Here is a 22383-nt window from a genome sequence, read left to right as displayed (position 1 = left end):
GGCATCGGACCTAAGCCCGAAACACATAACACATAACAAACACATGCAAGAATCACAAAGACATCAAGCATACAAGCATACTAGCATTCCTTAGAACTGCCCCGACATCTGATCGGAATCCGGAAAACATATACACCTACTTCGGGCCCCGCCCGGCATCGGACCGTGGTCTGGAACTACTACTATCTAAACGGGCCAGCCTTGGTGCCTTAGACCCGTTCCTACAGGAGAAAACTCACCTCGCAAAGCTGTCTGCAAGAACTCGCAGTGAAGAATATCTGATAGCTACTCCAACGACTCCCCGACTCTCAATATCATAATAATACTTAGTCAAAATCTGATAATCCTTCTCAGGGTAAAATGACCATTTTACCCCTGGTCAAAGTCAACATCCTGGTCAAAGTCATAGTCAAGGTCAACTCCCAGTCAACCCCAACTCATCGAGTCATCTCCCAACTCGGCGAGTTCATGAACAACTCAGACCCGTCGTCGACTAAGTTAACTCGTCGAGTCCCTTCCCAGACTCGTCGAGTTCTTCTTGTCATAACATCAGGACATATCGACTTCAACTCGTCGAGTCCCTCCTTGGACTCGTCGAGTCCCTCCTTGGACTCGTCGAGTTCTTCAGCTTTCGAGTCCTAATCTTTTCCAACTCACTGAGTCATCTCCTAAACTCAATGGTTTCACACACAACCAGAAAAGGGGTTAGGGTTCACGACCCGACTCGCCGAGTCCAAGAACAACTCGTCGAGTCCTCCATGTGAGATATACATTCATTCGATTTTAATCCATTATAATGCTTCTAACTCATAGAGCTTGACTCCTTAGACTAGCATTACACGTAAAGTTGCTAACTTTACGTGCATGCATGGTGTTATGAAGCTAAAACACCCATTGCTCAAGAGTGCCCAGATCTGAAGTCCTTTCATCCCCAAGAGTTCAAATCTCGGAATGACCTTGGAAATGGCCCAAAAATGTTAACATACAAGCTAAGAAGGAGATCTAAGTCAATAGCAGCGAAGGTATAAGCTTTATACCTCTAGCAAGACAGAAATGAGTCCTTAGCTCTGGATCTTCAACCTTCCTTCTGCAACTCCAAGCCTTTGCTTCCTTCTTCTAGTTTTAAATCACAAAAATGGCAAGGATATAACTCAAGATCACTCAAGGTTGATTAGGGTTTCGAGATTAGGGTTTGGAGGTGATGGAGGCTGGGATGGAGGCCAGATACTATGCTACAATAGGGTGCAAGCCCTAAAGATTAGGGTTTCATCCAGTCTGTCCTACTCATCGAGTCAGGACTTCGACTCGTCGAGTAGCTCACTTAAAACCCGCTCCTGTTCTGCCTTGTACTCGATGAGTTAGGGCCACCAACTCGTCGAGTAGCCCTTTCAAAATAAGTAAATAATAAAGTTAAATGCATACCGGGAACCAGGCTTTACACGGCTCTAGTGGGTTTCGCATGGCTTGATATGGATAAGGCAGAGGAGGCTGATACATTTTAAAATAAGAAGAATTTTCATTATTCAGTGGCGACGTCGTGGCCTCGTGATTGCCACGTCGTAGGCATTCGGCTGAACACTTTTCTGATGTTGCTTTGGGCTTTGCATATTCCGGTTGTTCATCGGGCTCGTCTGTAGCTATATTGTTAATCACTAATGGCTCATAACTAACCTCTTTTTCAGTGAATATCTCCATAACATGAGATTGTGGATTTTGATCAGCAGTTTTTGGCGGTAATCGCTAGTTCACGATTTTGGTCAATTGACCCAATTAAGTTTTGATGTTCTTAATGGTAGCTTGTTGGTTCCTTATTGTATCATCAGTCACGTCATGTGTTTTCTCAGAAATGGTTGCAAAATGTGCAAGCATCGACTCGGACTCGAATTTGTTCTCGGGGGTGGTTGTTCTTTTTGATAAAAACCTCGACCATTTTGCCTGAACTTCTCTTTCGTTTGCTTCTTGTATTCGTCGTATGGAAAACACTCCTTCTTTGGTTTCCTCCAATCCTTATCGTATCGATCACCACTTGAGTAGCATACTTATGCTTTCTGGTTCTCATTCTCATCTAAATCGCAAAGTTTGGTTAAATATGGCCCATTGCAATTGTCACACCCAACTCGTATGGAATGTATAGATTGATCCATCTTCGACATTCGCCGATCCATATTCTCGAGTTTAGCCATTGCTTCCAAGTTCTCATGTCCTCCATCTCCACTTCCTTTACCTCTCGTAGCATCCTCTCGCGGGTTATGGTATTCTCGTAAGTGCTTCGCGAATTCTTTAATTAATTTTTTTATTGTAGCTTGGTTCTTCTTAGTCATTGGTCCATGAGAATAAAGGAGTTTCCTTGTTGTCATATTCACCCCATCATAAAAAATAGAAACCTCTTAATGAACATTCAAGTCATGTTGAGGACAATTTCTTAGAAGAACTTTGTATCTTTCCCAAGCTTCATATAAGGACTCGCTAATTTCTTGTTGGAAGTTAGCAATCTTCTTCTTTAGTTTGGAAATATTTGAAGGATGACTAAATTGTTCTATAAATGCTTCACGAAGATTGTCCCATGTCCGAATAGCTCCAGGTGCGAGTGACTTCAACCAAATTTTTGCATCTCTAGTAAGTGTTACTAGAAGCATCCTCAGTAAAACCGCATCTATAATAACATTTGGAACATTAAAATAGTTAGCAATGTCCAAAACTTCATCATTGTGCTTAAAGGAATCTTTGTGGTCCTTCCCATAGAACGGGATATTGTTAAGCATAGCTAGAATATGCCCATTGAGTTCAAAATGGGCGGTTGCTGGAATTTCAGGTGGTACAAGACCCGGCCTGTTGTCGTTACGCATCCACTTCTTGTACTCTTTCATCGGCATATCTGTTATGTACACCATCTATTCTACTTCACTCTTGATGTCTTCCTCTGAATCGTCTTCGTTTTCTGGCTCGTATCTGGTTACTTTCTTGCTTGGAATCTTCACAAAGTGCTCGACTGTGTCAAATTAGAAAGTGCTACTTGATTCGTCAAGCTTCTTGTCTTTCTTGTGGAAAATGGATTATAGATCTTGAAGTGGTGGAACTATTGGAGTTCTGGATCCTTGGGTCATAAATCAGTAAAAAAAAATTAAACAAAGGAGAAACGTAAAATCAAACTAAAACATAATAAACAAAAAACTAAAAAACAATCAGAGCCCACGTCGTGGCAATTAAGTCGCCACATCGTGGATCCTGATTAAACAGAAAACAAAAAAATAACTAAAAAAAGAACTTTTTGCAGATTTTACCCCACAAAAAAGATCGTGAAACTAATAGGAATTAAATTAAAACTAAAATAAGCAGTTCCCCAACAATGGCGCCCAAAAACTTAATATGCTGAATTATACCTATAAAGTTTTATATTTATAAACCTAACTGGCTTAACCAGTTTATGCACCTATAGACAGTGTACCTAGTCGGATTATAGAATAGCTTAGGTAAGTCGGGTGTCGAACATAGGGAACAAAATTTTGATTTAGAAAATAACTACTATTAACTAAACTAAGAAAGAAACTTTAAATGGGGTTCTACTGATTTTGCAAGTTCAGTAACTTACTTCAAACAATTACCAATTTAACAACTATTAAAACTAAGCAATCAAACAAAACATTTTTTACTTCAAGTTTAAAGAGTATTTCCGTTTAGTTCCGAATTCCCCTTCTCAGATGATTGATTTCTACTGGATGAATTATATAGATTACCAATTTATTAAATCACTGGTTATCATGATTAGATACATTGATGTACCAATTTATGAATTATCATGAAATGATCAAGCACAAGTTGAACACAAAATTGATATAAGCACAAATTGGACTATGAATGATAAATCGATAAATTACCTATCCTAGATCAAGACAAGAAATTCAAGCACAAATTATTGATCAGTTATGCTCTCTAACACAATTAAAGTTATTAACTTTTATTTACTTAACCCTATGATTTGGTCAATCACTAGCTCTACTTATTTAATGATCATTGTTGAATCAAGGAAGTGACCCTCTTAAACTTGTTATCTGAAGTTATCTTTTGCTACCGCAACATCAAGTCATCCGCAGTGTCTTCATCCGCAACAAAGACTTAGTTTTTCAGTTTCTTAACTTTTGTGTTTACATTGTATTACCCAGTGTACCTTGCGTGGACACTTTATCTGGACTTTAGTCTTTGTTTATTCTCATGTAATTTCTCGAGATTCTATAAATAGATCTCTCGTGGTTTGAATGAAATATGCCTCTCATTACATCTCTATTCTCTATCTGAATTACTCTCTCTATTCTTACCTTCAAAGATCTTTCTGAACATACACTCATATATTAAGATCGAACTCTCAAACTCTCCTTCGGAGCAAGTCCTCGTGACTTCATTCACTTTAAGCTGATCACATATAGGAACTCGGTTTGAATACAAACCTTGTTAAGAATCAGCTTAGTGTTTACTTGATATATAACTTGTTGTCATTTACATTTCCTTTACTTTTCGCACTTACATTTCCGCAACTAACTTCTTATTATTGTTGAGCTTTATGATCCTTTGAGTTTAACTTAATTCCGCAACATATAACTTGTACTAACGTTTGTTCAAGTGTTTCTCAAAAGTTTTTCTCTCAACAATTGGTATCAGAGCCAAAGTGGTTGCTTTTTAAACAAAACTATGACTTTGAAAAGCCTTCTATACCACTAAAGCTCATTTTCTTAAAACAAAAAAACAAAGGAAATATGGCACAAGCATTATCACTAAACGTTTCCAACAGTGTTGGTGGTTCCAATCGAGCCCCAATACTTGTTGCTAGTGAATATCATCACTGGTCTCAAAAGATGGAGAGGTATCTAAAAAGACTCGGTAGAGATGTGTGGAGATCCGTGGAAAAAAGACCTCATGTTCCGATTCTCACACCTGTTCAAGCCGATGGTGCTCAAGCCAGACTTGGAGGAGCTCAAGCTGCAATGAATCGTCCCACGAAAGATGATCTTGATAAAATGGAGAGTGATGTTGTTGCTTTTTATGAAATATCCTGCGGAGTTGCTCCTGACAATTTCGACATTATCATAAATTGCAAATCATCCAAAGAAATCTGGGATGCTCTCAAGAACTTGTATGAAGGTTCTAAGCAAGCTCAAGATAAGAAGCTTACCACCACACTCAACGAGTTCAACAACTTCAAAGCTCATGCTGGTGAAAGTCTTGAAGATTCCTTCAAAAGATTCAACCTGATTGTCACAAAGTTATTAAATGCTGGCACCGTCTGAAGTAATCATGAAACAAATCTTTAGTTTCTCAATGGTTTGGGTAAACACTGGACTACGGAGAAAATGATAGTCCAAGGAGATAGGAAAATTCACACTCTCTCTCTTTTCAAGCTATATGGCTAACTTCAGGCACAAGAATCAACTGTGCTAAAAGACTGTGCAGACTTTGGAGGACCACTCGCTCTCATAGCTCAAACCCCTTACAACAAAAACATCCAACCTTACTCTCCCTCGTATGAAAATCCACCGCAGTCATACGAAGCCGATTCAGAATATGACGATGAAGAAGAATTCCAAAATTCTATTTCCCTAGTTAGCCAACAGTTCAACAGGCTACCACCCTCATCTTTTCGTAAAAATCAGCAGTTTACTAAACCTCCCTTCAATCGCAATTTTAACTCAAACAACAATCACTCTCGATATCCCAAAAATCCTCACCAGTCTCCGCAACCTCAAAATACTCATCAATCCAAGGAGGCACCGCAGTTTGTCAAGCCTACTGGCTCCCGTACCTCAACCGAAGACAAGAATGATGTTATCATTTGTCACAAATGCAACAAAGAAAACCATTTTGCCAAAGACTGTAAAGCCAATGTGGTGAAGGACAGAGCATTCTATATTACAATGGCTCAAGAGATGGAAGAAAAGGAGAAGGCAAGGGAATATGTGGTCCAAGTCAAGAGGGATCATCAAGTTTGGTCTTCAGGAGATGAAGATGAAGATTTCAACAACATCAAGGGCAAGGGAAAAATTTCCATGATGGCAACTGCTGATGAAGATGGTTCAACAAAGCTGGAGAAAAACTACTGCTACATGGCAAAAGATGGAACTCTTAGCATCGTTGAACATGTAAAACTCATGATCCAATCTAACAGCTACAGCATGTATGATTGTCAACCTTTCTTAGACAACCTTAATGACACTTGTGCGGCCATCCTTTTAGACTATAGCAAGGCCTTAGATGAGAAGAACATAGCGTCCCAGAAAATTTTTCATGTAAGAGGACGACTAGAAGATAAGAGACTCAAAGTTTCCATGTTGGAAAAAGACTTAGTATTAGAAAAGGATGACAGAATGTTGTGTGAAACTCAGTTAGGAATAGCTTTGAATCAAAGGGATCTAGCCCAAAAGGAAAATGTACGATTAAATCTTATAATTGAAAATTTGTTTAATGAAAGTGAAGCTATTGAAAATCTTGTGAATAATGGAACCGTAGATAACAAATACAATTGGGGTTGGTCCAATGGGTATTCCACTGCAATGGACTTATCACCCCGATTTAACAAAGACCGTCCAAATGTCCCTCCGGATCGAGAGTTTCATTTCCCAGTCAATGACAAAACATTCCCCAAGGACATTAGAACCCACTTCGGTAGACTTCATAATCTGAGCAATAATTGTGTCATCGAGGAAATTCTTCCTGAAACCTCGGATCACTCAGGTGATCAAATACCCATCATTGGCACAATTTATCCCAACTCTCAGACATCTTCAGTTGTTGATGAAGAAATTCTTATGGAAGGACCAGATGAAACTGTAAATTTGATACCTTTATCCTCAGACCACAGTCCCATTCTCTGCAGTCTCGGACCACAGTCCTCAACATTGCCTGCCATAAAATGTCAAACTAAGGAATCATCTTTAATTTACTCTGCGGTAGTCCAGTCTTCCTTACCGCAGACCGCAGTCAAGAGCACAGTGACTGTTCAGCCAATTCTTCATGAGTTGCCCGTAGAAAATTTTGAATACAGTCAATGTTCTATGAGTCCTAAGTCTTCTAGGTCAGATGACTCAAACTCTCATTTTCAAAATCGGTCCAACGTTTCCAGGAAACCGCAGTTGAACATCACTGACTGCGGTTCACCAAAAACCCAAGCAAAACTGGCCTTCAAAGAGGAACTTAGATCTCGTGGTAAAAAGCGGGAAATCTTTTTCAAAAACAAAAAACAAACCAAAGTTTCAAATCAAAAGAGTCCTGAAAAACCTGTTGTATCAAATCAGCTTTCAAAAAACAATGCAGTCAAGAAATTAGAGAAAGCGTAATGTACAGTTCCAAGGACTTTTTCAACCTCTTCTTACAAATCCCAAAAAACAGTCAAGTCTTTTCAAAATTATCTTTTTCAAATCTATTCCATGGACGACCCAAAATGGAAAGGGATTTTACCAACTCCTACACCTTTTAAGTCACATCAGTTTGTCAAAAGAACACAAACTAGGAGGAATTCATGTGCTCACACTTTCTCAAATCCCAAGGGCACCGCAGTCAGAACTTTCAGAACTCACTCTTGGACTGGTCATATGACTCACACTACACCCTACGGACCGTTGGCCAAATACAGTGTCTGGATGAATAAGAAAAATCTTACTTTTGGATTCTATCATCAGAAAAGGTCATATCAAGTCCAACCTCGTAATCCCACTAAATCTCGTAATTCTCCAAATCCTCATAACACTCCAAAAGTTCACAAACACCCAGGTCTAGGTCTCAAGATTGACACGCAACCTGTTCCAATAATCCCTGTTCATGCATCTAAGAAAAAGAATTTGCTTGTAACTCCGGGCTCCAAACTAGTTTGGGTGCCCAAACTAACCGTGTAATTTTTTAGGGCAATGTGCAAGGAGGAACAAGAAGAGGAGTGGTTGATAGACACTGTCTGCTCCTTACACATGACCGAATGTTAGAATACCTTCGGGATTTCAGGCCTATATGTAATGGTGGTAACGTCACATTCGGCAACAATGCGAATGGAATCTTCAGAGGTTACGGTGTGTTAATAACACAGAACTTCTCAATACAAAAGGTTTCTTACGTAGAAGGCCTCAAGCATAATCTCATAAGTGTAGGCCAATTATGCAAAGCAGGCCATCGGTTTGAGTTTGATAATGAATACTGCAACATTATGACAAGTGATAGAAGCACCTTTTTGATCAAATCTAAGTCCGAAGGAACAATGTATCCTTTGGATGTCTCAATGATCATCGGGAAACCGCAGTTGTGCTTTCTGTCCAAAGCAGTATCCGAAGTCAGCTGGATGTGGCATCGCAAGCTACCTCATTTAAACTTTCGGTATATCAACAACCTTTTCACCGTAGTACTCTTCCGAGGTCTCCCCATTCTAAAGTACAACAATGATACTCTCTGCCCAGCTTGTGAGTGTGGCAAACAATCAAAGGGAAGCCATCCACTGGTGATTGATTCATCAATTTCTGAACCCTTAGAGCTCTTACACATTGATTTCTGCGGTCCAACAACCGTAGCCAGTCTCCATCACAAGAAGTATATACTGGTTATAGTAGATGACTTCACGCGTTTCACTTGGGTCTTCTTCCTGAGGCTCAAATCTGAAACACCGCAGGTTCTGATCAACTTCATCAAAGAGATTGAACTTCAAATCAAGTTTCCAGTACGAAGAATCAAAAGTGACAATGGAACCGAGTTTATGAACCATCTCATGAATAGTTTCTTGGTTTCCAAAGGCGTCAGTCACAACTTCTCAGCTCCCTACACACCGCAGCAAAATGGAGTTGTAGAGCGAAGAAACCGTACTCTGGTCAAAGCAGCCAGATCTATGCTAAACTTTTCAAACCTTCCTCTATACTTATGGGCCGAAGCAGTGTCAACTGCATGCTTTGTTCAGAACCAAAGCATTGTTTGCAAGCGTCTCAACAAAACTCCTTATGAGGGCCTAAACAACCGCAAACCAAATGTCAGATTCTTTCACATATTTGGGTGTAGATGTTTTGTGATCAACAACAAGGACCACCTCAACAAATTTTCACCGAAGTCAGACGAAGGAATTTTTCTTGGCTACTCAACAAACAAAGCGGCCTATACGCACAAGGCTGATAGTCGAAAGCTTCGACATTAAATTCGATGACTTTTACGTCCGTAACTCTGCTCCCTCATCTGAAACAAATTTTATCATCGAAAGTGATAACCCAGTCACCTCGGGTCCTCTTAACATAGTTGAGGTTAACTATGATGATCTTTTCTATCCCGTAGAGACTGCTCATCTCTCTGAAATTCTTGTGTCTCCGTTGCTCAACAGCAACAAGCCGAAGTCTCTGGCCCAACTCTATCCAAAGATTTGTAATTCAACACTTCCACCTTGCCGGTTGAGGGGGAAAGCTCAACTCCGGTTCAAGCTACAACCATCGAGGTTCCACTGCTTGAAGAAGCAGCTCCAGTATCTACTCGCAGAGTCACAATCCCATCAAATGTCTCCTCAGACTCTGACAATAAAGAAATAGAGAATATTGACACAAGAACTAACTCAAGGATTATCACTCACTTACCAATCTAGGGGGAACCATCTTAGGTTCAGGGGGAACTCCCATCCGCAATCCAGGGGGAACCTCACTCAAATGCTGATCAAACTCCTTCAGTCCAAGACACTTCGGCGGGCTGTTCACAAGTCGAGGGGGAATTTCCTTCCCCAACCACATAGTCTCCTAATGCAACAAGTGCATCTGTTTCACTTGACCATGGAGACACAACCCCGTCGGGATCCCAAGAGGATCTCAGTGGTATGAAACGCCCTAAGGTCTCCAGGGCATCCAACCTTCATTTCTTTGATCCAGAGGAGTTGCGCTTCATTCTTCTTTCTGTCACCCAAACACTTCAAACAGATAACCAATTGCAGGGAAATTCTTTAGCCTCTGCCAGAACCGAACCGAGGCCACACTTGACTACGGGTCAAGGAGACCGAGGAACTTCGGTAAATCCTACTCTGCCACCATTACACTCAAGTAGTTTAGGCGTGGTGAGCACAAACGTGCAAGGATCCACGAACCCGAGGGACACCCAAGTGCAAACTCATGGTTTTGACGGTTCTTTTTCAGATGACTCCTGGACTCGCTTTAAACCAACCACTGAGTCCGAAATCAAGAAGTATGAAGCATTCAGGAGAGCATTCCAGGCCTACAAAGCTCAACAAACGAATCAATTACAGCAGAAGGAACAAGAGATTCAAATTATAGCCAAATAATGGGCAGAAGCCTTCAGCAACGCTAAAGCTGTCCATGATATTCTGAAGATTCAGAAATGGATGTCCAAGATGGAAGCTACAGTGCACCAGGCTCAAAATCTCCATGATGTTGGTCCTTCTAAGCCTCCCCCCACTGTTGAACAACATGACTCGTATGCTGATGGCACCGCAATCGAGATCAGTTCAAATCTGGTGTTCGACTCGATGATCTTGAAGTTGATCAGTCTGTTCACTCGGATGACTTCGTAATGATTTTTGATGAAGAAGACGAGTCGAGTGGCTCTCAACACTCTACCTCGAAGCCAAAGGAGAAAAAGAAGAAAACGAAGCTAGCAGTATCCCGAAAGGAATTTCTCTCTCTCCAGTCCAAAGTTGACAAGATTTTGGCTGCAGTCACTAGTTCCTAACCGCAAGACTTAGATATTGGTGATCCACAGTCACTAGCAGAAAGAATTGAGAGACTAGAGACTAGAGAAATAATGGCTGCTGAAAGACTCTCTCTAAAAGTGGAAATGGGTATCCGAGCCCTTGACAACAACAGAACTGCTGATCATAAACAATTCCTATCTACCACAAAACATCACATGAAGGAAGTCACTGCTCTCAAGGATGAACTCAAATCTACCCTGGAGAATCAAGCTATCTCATCCAAGAATCTTCTCCAAGAAAAGCACAACGTGTATGAATCAGCTCTCTCTATGCTCCAAACCACAATCAACGGCCGGAGACGTTCTCTCACGGCTAACTCTAGTGTTGATGAAATCCTGCGATTGGCCAAAGAAATCTACAACTTGCTGTTCAATACAAAAGTTCCTTCCAACACTCAACTCTCGCATCTGATAAAGTCTCAGTTTACCACCGCATTCTCAAAGATTGATGGCCTCCGTCAGTGGTTTGAGGAGCAACAGATGGTTTCTTCCTCAAAAGGGGGAAGTGAACACTCAAATCCTCAACACCATCAATCTTCCGCAGCGATCCCAGTTTCCATTCCAACCCCATATTTTGGTCCCATTCATCAAACAATTGAAGCTCAACAACCACCACCGCAACCAACATGACAATCATCCCCCAAACCATCAACTCCAGCGCAATCTCATCATTCTCCCCCACCAGAACATAAGTCTCCAGATCATGAAATCCATCAATCCCCACCTCATCCAGAAACTCCACCTCACTTCAAAAATCTGGAGCCAACTATGTCTTCCAAACACTCCAATGACTCTCCTACAACTATTTAAGGAAAAAAGACTAGCGAGCTGCAAAATTTGCTGAACAAATATGGAGAGATCATGGCTTTGATACGGCTATGGATGAATCCCTAATTAACTCTTGGGTTAATCCTATAAGAAGACTACTCGATGATGACTATAGGCCAGTTCTGACCTACGTAGAACCTCCCTCAGATGGATACTAGGACATTCCAATCTCTACCAATGCCAAATTCTTCACTGTTTTTGAACCCTTCGACCGCAGTCTACCTAATGACCAATGGTTCCCTCTTGAATTTGAGCGATTGAATAAATTCCAAGCCAAGCACGGATCTGCCTTTGAAAAGATTTGGTCTAACGATAGACCCTCCGCAGTCAAGAGTCACAAGATCAGGAGATTCATGAAGACAGATTTCATCAAGTACACACCGACAAGAATAGGTGACGATTATATCAAGACTCAAGCAGATTTTCCCTGCATGAATCCGGAGGAGGTGTTTCTGATCGCCAGGGTGTTTCAGATCAAGTCAGAGAAACATCCGAAAATGAAAATTACATATGAAAAGACGTGTGAATACCTTAAGTGTGCAGTAGCTGACTTCAAAAAGATTGATGTGGATATTCATCCGGCCCTTGCTCAAAAATTCAATCTTCCAGCACTTGATCCAACACCGTTCTTCACTGAAGGATATCAAAATCGATCCTTAGGAGCAACCAACTTCCCGAAACTGGGAGTTGTGTTCAAAAGAGTAAACACCAATGTTAAATAGGTCATCCCCATCACTGCTATGCACCGTCTAACCCACAACCAACTTGAATTCACCTTGACTTCGGTGCAGAGAACCAAAAATACGATTCATGAAGTAAAGTTCGAGATCACAAGGAGAATCACTTGGTTAGGTGAAGTAAGAAAGTTTTGGTGGCTGCTGATCAAGTTTCTGAAGCTTAACAATTAGTGAAGTTGAAGAGGTCACTTAGGGGGGAATTGTTGAATCAAGGAAGTGACCCTCTTAAACTTGTTATCCGAAGTTATCTTTTGCTACCGCAACATCAAGTCATCCGCAGTGTCTTCATCCGCAACAAATACTTAGTTTTTCAGTTTCTTAACTTTTGTGTTTACATTGTATTACCCAGTGTACCTTGCATGGACACTTTATCTGAACTTTAGTCTTTGTTTATTCTCATGTAATTTCTCGAGACTCTATAAATAGAGCTTTCTTCGTTTGAATGAAATACGCCTCTCATTATATCTCTATTCTCTATCTGAATTACTCTCTCTATTCTTACCTTCAAAGATCTTTCTGAACTTACACTCATATATTAAGATCGAACTCTCAAACTCTCCTTCGGAGCAAGTCCTCGTGACTTCATTCACTTTAAGCTGATCACATATACTAAATCGGTTTGACTGCAAACCTTGTTAAGAATAAGCTTAGTGTTTACTTGATATATAACTAGTTGTCATTTACATTTCCTTTACTTTTCGCACTTACATTTCCGCAACTAACATATCTAACAATCCTAAGTTCTTATTATTGTTGAGCTTTATGATCCTTTGAGATTAACTTAATCTCACAACATATAATTTGTACTAACGTTTGTTCAAGTGTTTTTCAAAAAATTTTCTCTCAATAATCATAAACAATTAGGTAACAAATTCATGCAACTAGAATGATCATCTATTACACAAAACTTGTTTAATAAGCAATATAATTTAAAACTTCAACATGCTAGAATTTTTATTATCAAACACAAGTAAAGTCAACATAAAACATCCATGAATTCGTAATCAACACATACGAGTCGAGTTCATCTTCACCAAATAGGAGTATGGGGTGATTAGCCCATAACTAAAACAGAAACAAACATAAAATCAAAGTTAACTAGAAAAGACATGGTGAAATCTAGCAAACCAAATGATTCAATGATGATCTTCCTTCAATTATCTTCAAAGCTTGAATGTTAAACGAAATCTTCACTTCTGAGGGTTTTTTAAGAATTTTCAGTCGTAATCCTTAGCTTCATCCTCAAGCCAACCTCCAAAATTCGACCTATAGTCCGGTTTATATAGATACCAAATATATGGTTTCCACGACGTGGGTAATAGATGTCACACCATGGTCAACACTTAAAACGTGTATGCCCCAAGTCACCGGAAGCTTCTGTGTCAGGACAGGTGGCCATATCGTACCCTTTAGATTGCCACATCGTGGCATGCAATCTTTGCACGACTTCTTCTATTTATCTATATTGATGCTAGCTTTGACCTCCAAGTTTCAAACTTTCTTTAAGTATGGTCCTTTTGCTTGAAAATGTCCAATTTATGGCTGCAAAATAGAACTTAACATTATAAGTACCAAATATCTTTGCATTTTACCAAAAATATAGCTTAAATGTATTAAATAATGCCTAAATAAATGTATAAATATGGAAATATCATATGTCAATGCGTAAAGTGCAACTTTAATTCTTCAACTTTGTATAATCCGTCACATGCCACCATTCTATTTATTAAGATAATATTTTTCATCCCATTACTTTAAAAATTATCACTTTCATCCCCTCCACCTTCAACTTTGTAAAATGTTAACTCTTAATGCACAATGTATAAGTATATCAATGTGTAAAGTACAACTGTAATCCCTCAATTTTGTACAATATGTCACTCGTAACCTCTCTATATATTGTAAAATGATATTTTTTGTTCCCTTTACTTTTTAAAAACTTGTAACACTCTAAATTTTCAAACAATTTTTTTTCATTTTTAAAAAAACCACATAAAACACAATCTCACATTTCGCAAAAACCCAAATGTATAAGTTGTTCAAAACACAAGACAACAAAATGTTTGATAATATCCCAGAATCCTCAAAACAACATAATCTCAAGCTGGTGTGTACAATCAAGCCGACGCCATCCCGCGATCCTGAGAGGTACATGAAACACATTTCACAAAACACTTTAAGCACAAAGCTTGGTGAGTTTCCCCAAAATACCACATGCAAATAATTAGCTTCTCATGGCTATATCTCAATAAGGACCCTCCGGTCAATGTGTCTCAGTGAAGACCCTTCGGTCTCACAACTCTGGTTGGACCCTCCGGTCCTAACTCAATAAGGCACAGAATAATATACATCATATATCACAAAGACAAATGGATGATATCAAATAACTCAGTATAAGCATATAAGACCCTCCGGTCGCACAATATTACCACTCAGGTAAGTATAGTGAGAAGACTCACCTCGTACGTAAGCAAGTGGGCCTCGTACTCAACAATCGGTCTAGACTCCGCCTACATATCATAATCATCTCTAATTAACACTTTATAACAACAACTCCAACGATGTTAGGCTAACCTCTTTTCTAACTCTCGGAAATGGTGAAAGACCATTTCACCCCTCCATGGTCTCCATAATCCATTTCATGACCAAACCCTAAAAGTCAACGGAAGTCAACACTCGAGTCAACAATCCATGTTGACCCAACTCGTCGAGTGCATCTATGCGACTCGTCGAGTTCCTTCGTTTCACTAAATTGTCTCGAAAATCCAACTCAACACGTCGAGTTGTCTCACCAACTCGCCGAGTTGTAATGCGTCCAGACTATCAGGGGAAAACCCTAACCAACTCGTCAAGTTGGCTCATCAACTCGTCGAGTCCCTTCAGTCTATTCTCTCATTCAAACGTTTTTAAGCAGAACTAAGGCCCCATACTATAGATCTAGCCTTCTAAGGCTGAAGTATCACGTAAAGCTGCAAGCTTTACGTCCAGGCATGGCATCTAGGGCTCAAAATGCCAAAACAAAAATCTATAGAGGGTTTAATGCATGAAATTTGGCCAATAGCTTGATAAAGCTTGAATCTTAAGGCCCAAGGGACCTCATATTGTCCATATTTGAAGTCTAACCTTCATGGCATGCTCAAACAACTTAAGGACTCAAAGAGAAGATGGAAATGGCCATAAACTCCCTAATGAAGAGATCTAACAAACAAATGGTCAAGGTGTTTGCTTTTTTTCTCCAGATGGTAGCTAACACTGAAACAATACTGGATCCAAGGGCCCCTTCTCGTTCCAAGCCATTTTCTCCTCCAAATCCTTCAAAGAATGCACCAAATCACATACTTTTAGTCTCTCTCTCTCACAGATGATACCAGCTCGTTTAGGATTTCTCTCAGGGTTCTAAAGTGATCATGGAGGCGGAATGAAGGGCTTAAGGTTCTTTAAATATCATGCAAACCCTAAAAATTAGGTTTTTCATACTCAGCTCCTAGTCGTCGAGTTGGGGTCCTCCAACTTGTCGAGTAGACTCTAAAAATCACGCGGCTATCTCCATCTCTACTCGGCGAGTTGAGGCCTCCAACTCGTCAAGTTTCCCTGACAAAAATGATTATAATTAATTAAATATTATACCTGGGAGTCGGGATGTTACAATTCTCCCCCACTAGAATCAGACTTCGCCCTCGAAGTCATCCTCTAGAAACAACTATGGGTACTGCTCACGCATCTCAGACTCCGGTTCCCTAGTCCACTCGGATCCCTTCCGATGTTACCACTAAACCTGAACCAAGGGCACCTCTTTATTCCTCAAGACCTTTACCTTCTTATCCAAAATCGCCACCGGCTTCTCAATGTAGTTCAGGCAATCATCAACCTGAATGTTCTCTAAAGGGACCACTGTCATCTCGTCGGCTACACACTTCCTTAGCTGGCTCATAGAAGGTGTTATGAATCTGGCTCAACTCTGCAGGCAGCTCTAACCGATAAGCTACCTTACCCACTCGAGCGATCACTCTGAAAGGACCGATGTATCTAGGGCCCAGCTTGCCCCGCTTCCTGAATCGGATCACCCCTTTCCATGGGGACACCTTCAGGAGGAAAAAATCTCCGACCTGGAACTCTAGCTCCGAACATTGTCGGTCTGTGTAACTCTTTTGATGACTCTAGGCCGTCAGTAACCTTTGTCTAACCTGTTGGATCTGCTCTGTTGTCTTGAGCACTATCTCAGTGCTCCCCATCACCCTCTGCCCTACCTCTCCCTAACAGATGGGAGTCTGGAACCTCCTCCCATATAAAAACTCAAATGGTGGCATACCGATACTAGAGTGATGGCTGTTGTTGTATGAAAACTCAGCCAAGGGCACGTAAGTGTCCCAACTTCCACCGAAGTCCATAACACATGCGCGTAGTATGTCCTCGAGCGTTTCAATCGTCTGCTCGCTCTGCCCGTCTGTCTGTGCGTGGTATGCGGTGCTGAAATGCAACCGGGTACCCAACTCCTCATGAAATTTCTTCCAGAACCTGGAAGTAAAACCCACATCCCAATCTTACACTATCAATGTTGGCACCCCATGTCGTGCCACCACCTCTCGAACGTAGATCTCGACCAATTTCTCCGCAGTAGAGCTCTCACTTATAGCCAGGAAGTGAGCACTCTTCGTCAACCGATCTACAATCACCCATATCGCATCGACACCTCGCGCAATCCTCTGTAACTTGGTAATAAATTCCATGGAGATCGTTTCCCACTTCCACAGGGGAATATCCATCAAAATACGTTGAGCTCCACTCGTATATGGCACCCATAGCCGCCCACGGAAAGTCATAAGCCCCTGACTATCATTCTTCAACTTAGAAATCTGCCCAATCACTCATTCTCTCTTACGGTTCTCTGGTCTCATGGCCACCACTTGGGCCTCTCGGATGGTATCTAAGGCTGGAGTCATCATCGTCATCCTCATGCACACGTCTCGGATCGGAGCACTCGCTTCTCTACGACTCAGGGCATCAGCTACCACATTAGACTTGCCAGGATGATACAATATCATATAGTCATAGTGTTTCACTACATCCAACCACCTCCTCTGTATCATATTCAGGTTGGGCTGATCCATAAGGTACTTCATGCTCTTATGGTACGTGTATATGGTGCATCGGACACCATAAATATAGTGGCGCCAAATCTTGAGGGCGAATACCACCACCCCCAACTCCAAATCATGGTTAGGATACCTCGTCTCGTGAGGCTTCAGCTGCCTCAATGCATATGCTATCACATGTCCCCTCTGCATCAACATGGCACCCATCCGCGATGTAGATGCATCATAGTAGACTATGAAGTCCTCTACTCCCTCGGGAAGGGCTAACACTGGAGCTTCACACAATCTCTGGAGAAGAGTCTTGAATGATGCCTGCTGCTCAGGCCCCCAAAAAAAACTAACACCCTTCCTGGTCAATCTGGTGAGAGGAACGAAAATCTTGGAGAAATCGTTGATAAACCTCCGATAGTAACCTGTCACACCCCCAAACCGTAACGGCGGAAACGTTCGGGGGCGGAGGACTTCATGTACAGTATCATAACAAATGCATAATAGTAATCAAAGTAAACACAACCATTACATTGATAGAATATAGTATTCACATTTGTTCAATACATAGTTTGTATCACATCCAAAAATGTATAACAAAAGTATAACAGACGCGACTCAAAAGGCTCTGTCTTCTCAAAAATCTGCGGGTGTACCTGTCTACCAGTTTCCTGAGAATACAAGTGGTTTTGAAAGTTTATCAACATTTAAGTTGGTGAGTTCATAAGTATGTTTTTACGATGGAAAACTTGTTATTGTTCCTTGAAACATGTTAACATGTTCCTTCAGAAAATCCATTATTTTCTTTTGTAATGATAAGTAGCCTTAGGCCTTAAGACCAAAGTGTATGTTTGTTATTGTACTCTATAATAGTATATGTAGTCTTATTAATGAATAAAACCTTATCATGTATGTTTTCCCTAAACTGAATGTAGTACTAGTGTACTCAATTCTAGAAAAATAGTGTATCGTAGTTATGTCTGTTATGAAACCTGGATACCACCAACAGTAATGTATAGTGGTGTACTGTATGAAAACCTTTGTATGAAAGCCTGGATACCCCTAGCTGTAATGTATAGTAGTTTTTTTTATTAAAATAAAACATTTGAAGTATTGTTAATCCCGTAAACAAATGTTTTAGTTAATACTATTGTGAGTTTCGTATAACCATGCTTGATATGACTAGTGACCTCCACGACGTTCTTCAGGTGTCGGAAACGTTATGACATTTGTCATCCCAGGCCTACCGGCCTAACTGTAGCTAACAGTTAGGGTGCAAGATTGTCAGTCCCGTATAGATCTATACACATACTCACGCTCTCCTTCCAGGAGACTCTGGTTATACGGTAAAGGATTTAGAACATGTACCCTGATGGGTACCCCGAAGTAGTGCCTCACAACCCTGTATTTACTAGTTTACGTGTAGTGTAGTAGTGTTCTCTTGTACTTGAAAATTGTATGTATCAACTCATAGTAGTGTACTTTGTAATGTAAATAATTATACTTCAATATTTATTTAGTAGTGTATCCCTTAATCGATGTAATAGAGTAGTGTTCTTGAACAGTGTACTGTGTTCCAAACTATACATATTATAGTTTAAATGTATGTTCTTGTTCGGTGTATTGTACTTAGCAAAATAGTGTAGTAGCTCACAAACTATACCAATTATAGTTTAAATGTAATGTTCTGTAATGTACTGAAAACCTTTGAAATTTATCTGTGTGCATAAAGAAGTAATAAAAATTGAATAATGTTCCCTTTTGCTCAACATGTTACAAAAGGGCTAAAATATATATAAATATATTTTAATAGTTGCAGTGATAAATCGTTTTGAAACAATTGCAAAGGTTTTGAAACGTTTGAAATCGTTTGAGTATTAACACAAAAGTCCTTGTGTTTTACTTGTATTCCCTCCCCCCCCCCCCCCCTTAAAAACATAGAAAAAATAATGAAAACGTAGGGTTATGAACTCACCTCTAGTGCGTGTTTGAATAGCGAACTGTAGTGACGATCCTCGGCTAGCGTAAGCGCGAATAATGTTATTGGGTATAAAGAAGTAGTTTTCGGCCTTAAAGGGCCTTTAGCATTGGGTTTTTGGTCCTTAATGGACCTAGACTTTGTGTTTTCGGTCATACCAAGACCGAAAACTCCTTTGATTTGATAAAAGTGGCCGTAAACTCCTTTGATTCTAGAACTCTAGGCCGTGAACTCTTTTGGTATTACTTTCCTTGGCCGAAAACTATTTTTGGTTGGATACTTTGGACTGTGAACTCCTTTATGGGGTTTATTTTATGATTTAAACCTTAGTCTTTTAACTTATGTTAATTTATAATATCACAAATCAACTTAAGACTTAAGCGACATTTAGTTATTAGCTTATAAGCATGCCCTGAAGGCAGAAAAGGATATGCATACACAAAGATTGAAATGTAGTTTTTGACTCTTATTGATTTGAGAACGACGGGTTGTTACATAACCCGCCAGACCCAGAAAACTCCTGATCTCGGATGGGGATCTCGAAACCTCCCATCGCATAACTGCCTCAATCTTGGCCGGGTCGACCAAAATCTCATTCTGGTTAACGAGGTGTCCCAAGAACTAGACCTCTCATAAACAGAAATCACACTTGGAGAATTTGGCATAAAGCCTCTCCATCCTCAATACTCCAAGAATCTCTCGAAGATGCTCCTCCTGCTGTTCCCTAGACCTCGAGTACTCCAAAATGTTATCAATGAACACGATGACCGACCTATCCAACATGGGTCTGCACACCCGGTTCATGAGGTCCATGAACGCTGCCAGTGCATTGGTGAGCCCGAAAGGCATCACCACAAACTCGTAGTGCCCATAACGAGTTCGGAAGGCCGTATTCTGAATATCCTCCTCGCAGACTCTCATCTGATGAAACCCAGATCTGAAATCAATCTTGGAAAACCAAGACGCCCCCTGCAACTGATCAAACAAATCGTTGATCCTCGGTAGTGGATAACGGTTCTTAACCGTCAGTTTGTTCAACTCCCGGTAGTCGATGCAGATCCGGTGTGAACCATCCTTTTTCTTGACAAAAAGGATCGACGCTCCCCACGGTGAGCTACTCGGTCTAATAAAACCCTTCCCCAGCAGCTCCTGGAGCTGCGAGGATAACTCCTGCATCTCGAGCGTCGCAAGGCGATAAGGTGCCTTGGCAATAGGCGCCGCACCCGGAATCAAATCGATCCGGAACTCCACCTGCCTCTCGGGAGGCACACCCGACAATTCCTCAGGGAAAACATCCGGGAACTCACACACTACTGTAACATCGGAAATAGAACTCGGCCTCTCAGTGGCAACTCGCGTATCCATCACGTATGCTAAAAACCCCATGCACCCATGTTGTAGACTCTTCTTCGCCCTGGAGGCAGAGCAGAAAGATGATCCTGATCTAGTTCCCTCTCCATACATGGTAAGTACTCCCCCACTAGGGTCTCGTATGGTCACCATCTGATGCTCACAGTCAATCATGGCTCCAAACTGGCTCAACCAATCCATGCCCACTATGACACATACATCACCCATCGCTATCGGCACCAGATCTACCGGAAACTCAACACTGAAAATCTCTAAAAAATATCCTCGGAATACATCAGTGGCAAAAACCGCATGCTCATCGGCTACAGAAACCCTCAGCGGTCGACTCAAAGCCTCGCGTCTAACACTAATATGATGACTAAAGGATAAAGACATGAAAGATCAACTCGGGCCCGAGTCAAATAACACCAAGGCAGGCACAAAACTCACAAGAAAAGTACCTATATGCAACACAGTATAAGCATAAACAATTCTGAAAATAACATAAATAAGGAGATACGTACCAGCAGCAACATCAGGCGCTGTGCGGACCTCCTCTACAGTCAGCTCGAATGCTCTCCCATGAGCTCTCGGAGCCTCGGCCTTCACCGACCGACCATCAGTAACTTGCAAAGCAGCAGGAGTAGAAACTGTTGGGTTTTGTATACTATAACACTCCTATGGTGCACATACAACCCTAATAGCTTTGGATCTATTCTTTCTCTAGTTATACATGCAACAAAATTCCCAAAGCTTTAAACCTACAACTAGCATACAATTTGACATATGAATCATAAAAGTAAGTTAGAAGATTACCTCTTAATTGTAGCTTATAGGAATTGGTCTTTCAAGATCCTAGCACCTCAAGTGTGATGCCTCAAATGTCTTATAACAAACCAAGAACAAGAGGAGGACTTTGAAAGAGAGGTTTAGAGACACAAAATCATTTTTGGCTTCTAAGAACACTTGGTGCACGATTTTGGCTTTTGAGGAATACATATATATTGTAGAATTCCAAGAGTCATAAGCAAACCCTAATTCTTACACTTAGGCTTATGATCCATAATTCATATGGACTTATATTTCATGGACTTTCACATAAGCTTAGTCCATCATGAATCAATAGCCCAAACCATATGTATCACTGATTTACACAATCAGTCCCCGATAATTTAATTAGTCTCTTTTGATCACTAAATTAATTCTAAATTAATTCTTGATCAATACTAATTAAATAATATGATTTCTCAATTAATATATTATACATATAATATATTAATAAATCACAAATAACCTCTTTCTCAAATATTCATCCTATCAAATTGTTCCAGAGTGTTTACACCCAAATGGACCATGCTGTATCGGGTCAAGTACATACCAATTATCGTTATGAGCTTAGACACATAATCCAACAGTCTCCCACTTGGATAAGTCTAATAACTATAATTGCAAGTACGACTTCAAACTCTGATTGGCAATCGTAGCTCTCAAAAAGACCGTTGTCGAACTATGATCTTATTAGTAACGCGTCCATAAGATAAGGGATCATATATTCCTCCATTTTTGATATCGTACGAACTGAGACATGGATTATAATAATTCTCTCTGTTCATGTGTTGTTTCCCGATTTCTGATTTATGACGACCGACTAATTGAACTAATCAAATCAATCCAGGCTTGGCCAAGCGCTTAGGGTTGTCATCACTAAATCATC

At 40.6% G+C, this 22383-nt stretch overlaps 1 non-coding gene across 1 annotated transcript; it reads left to right on the top strand.

The window, feature by feature from the left end:
• Positions 1-2400: 2400 nt before the first annotated feature.
• Positions 2401-2507, top strand: LOC145168238 (small nucleolar RNA R71). Its single transcript, XR_013741806.1, has one exon. It is a non-coding gene; the product is annotated as a small nucleolar RNA R71 (small nucleolar RNA).
• The last annotated feature ends 19876 nt before the right edge of the window (positions 2508-22383 follow it).

This window comes from Lactuca virosa, chromosome 3, assembly GCF_052849685.1.
Source record: "Lactuca virosa cultivar CGN04683 chromosome 3, Lactuca_virosa_CGN04683_v6, whole genome shotgun sequence".
Lineage (NCBI taxonomy): Eukaryota > Viridiplantae > Streptophyta > Magnoliopsida > Asterales > Asteraceae > Lactuca > Lactuca virosa.
Note: the sequence above shows the minus strand (reverse complement) of the source record. Positions and strands in the feature narration are given on the sequence as shown.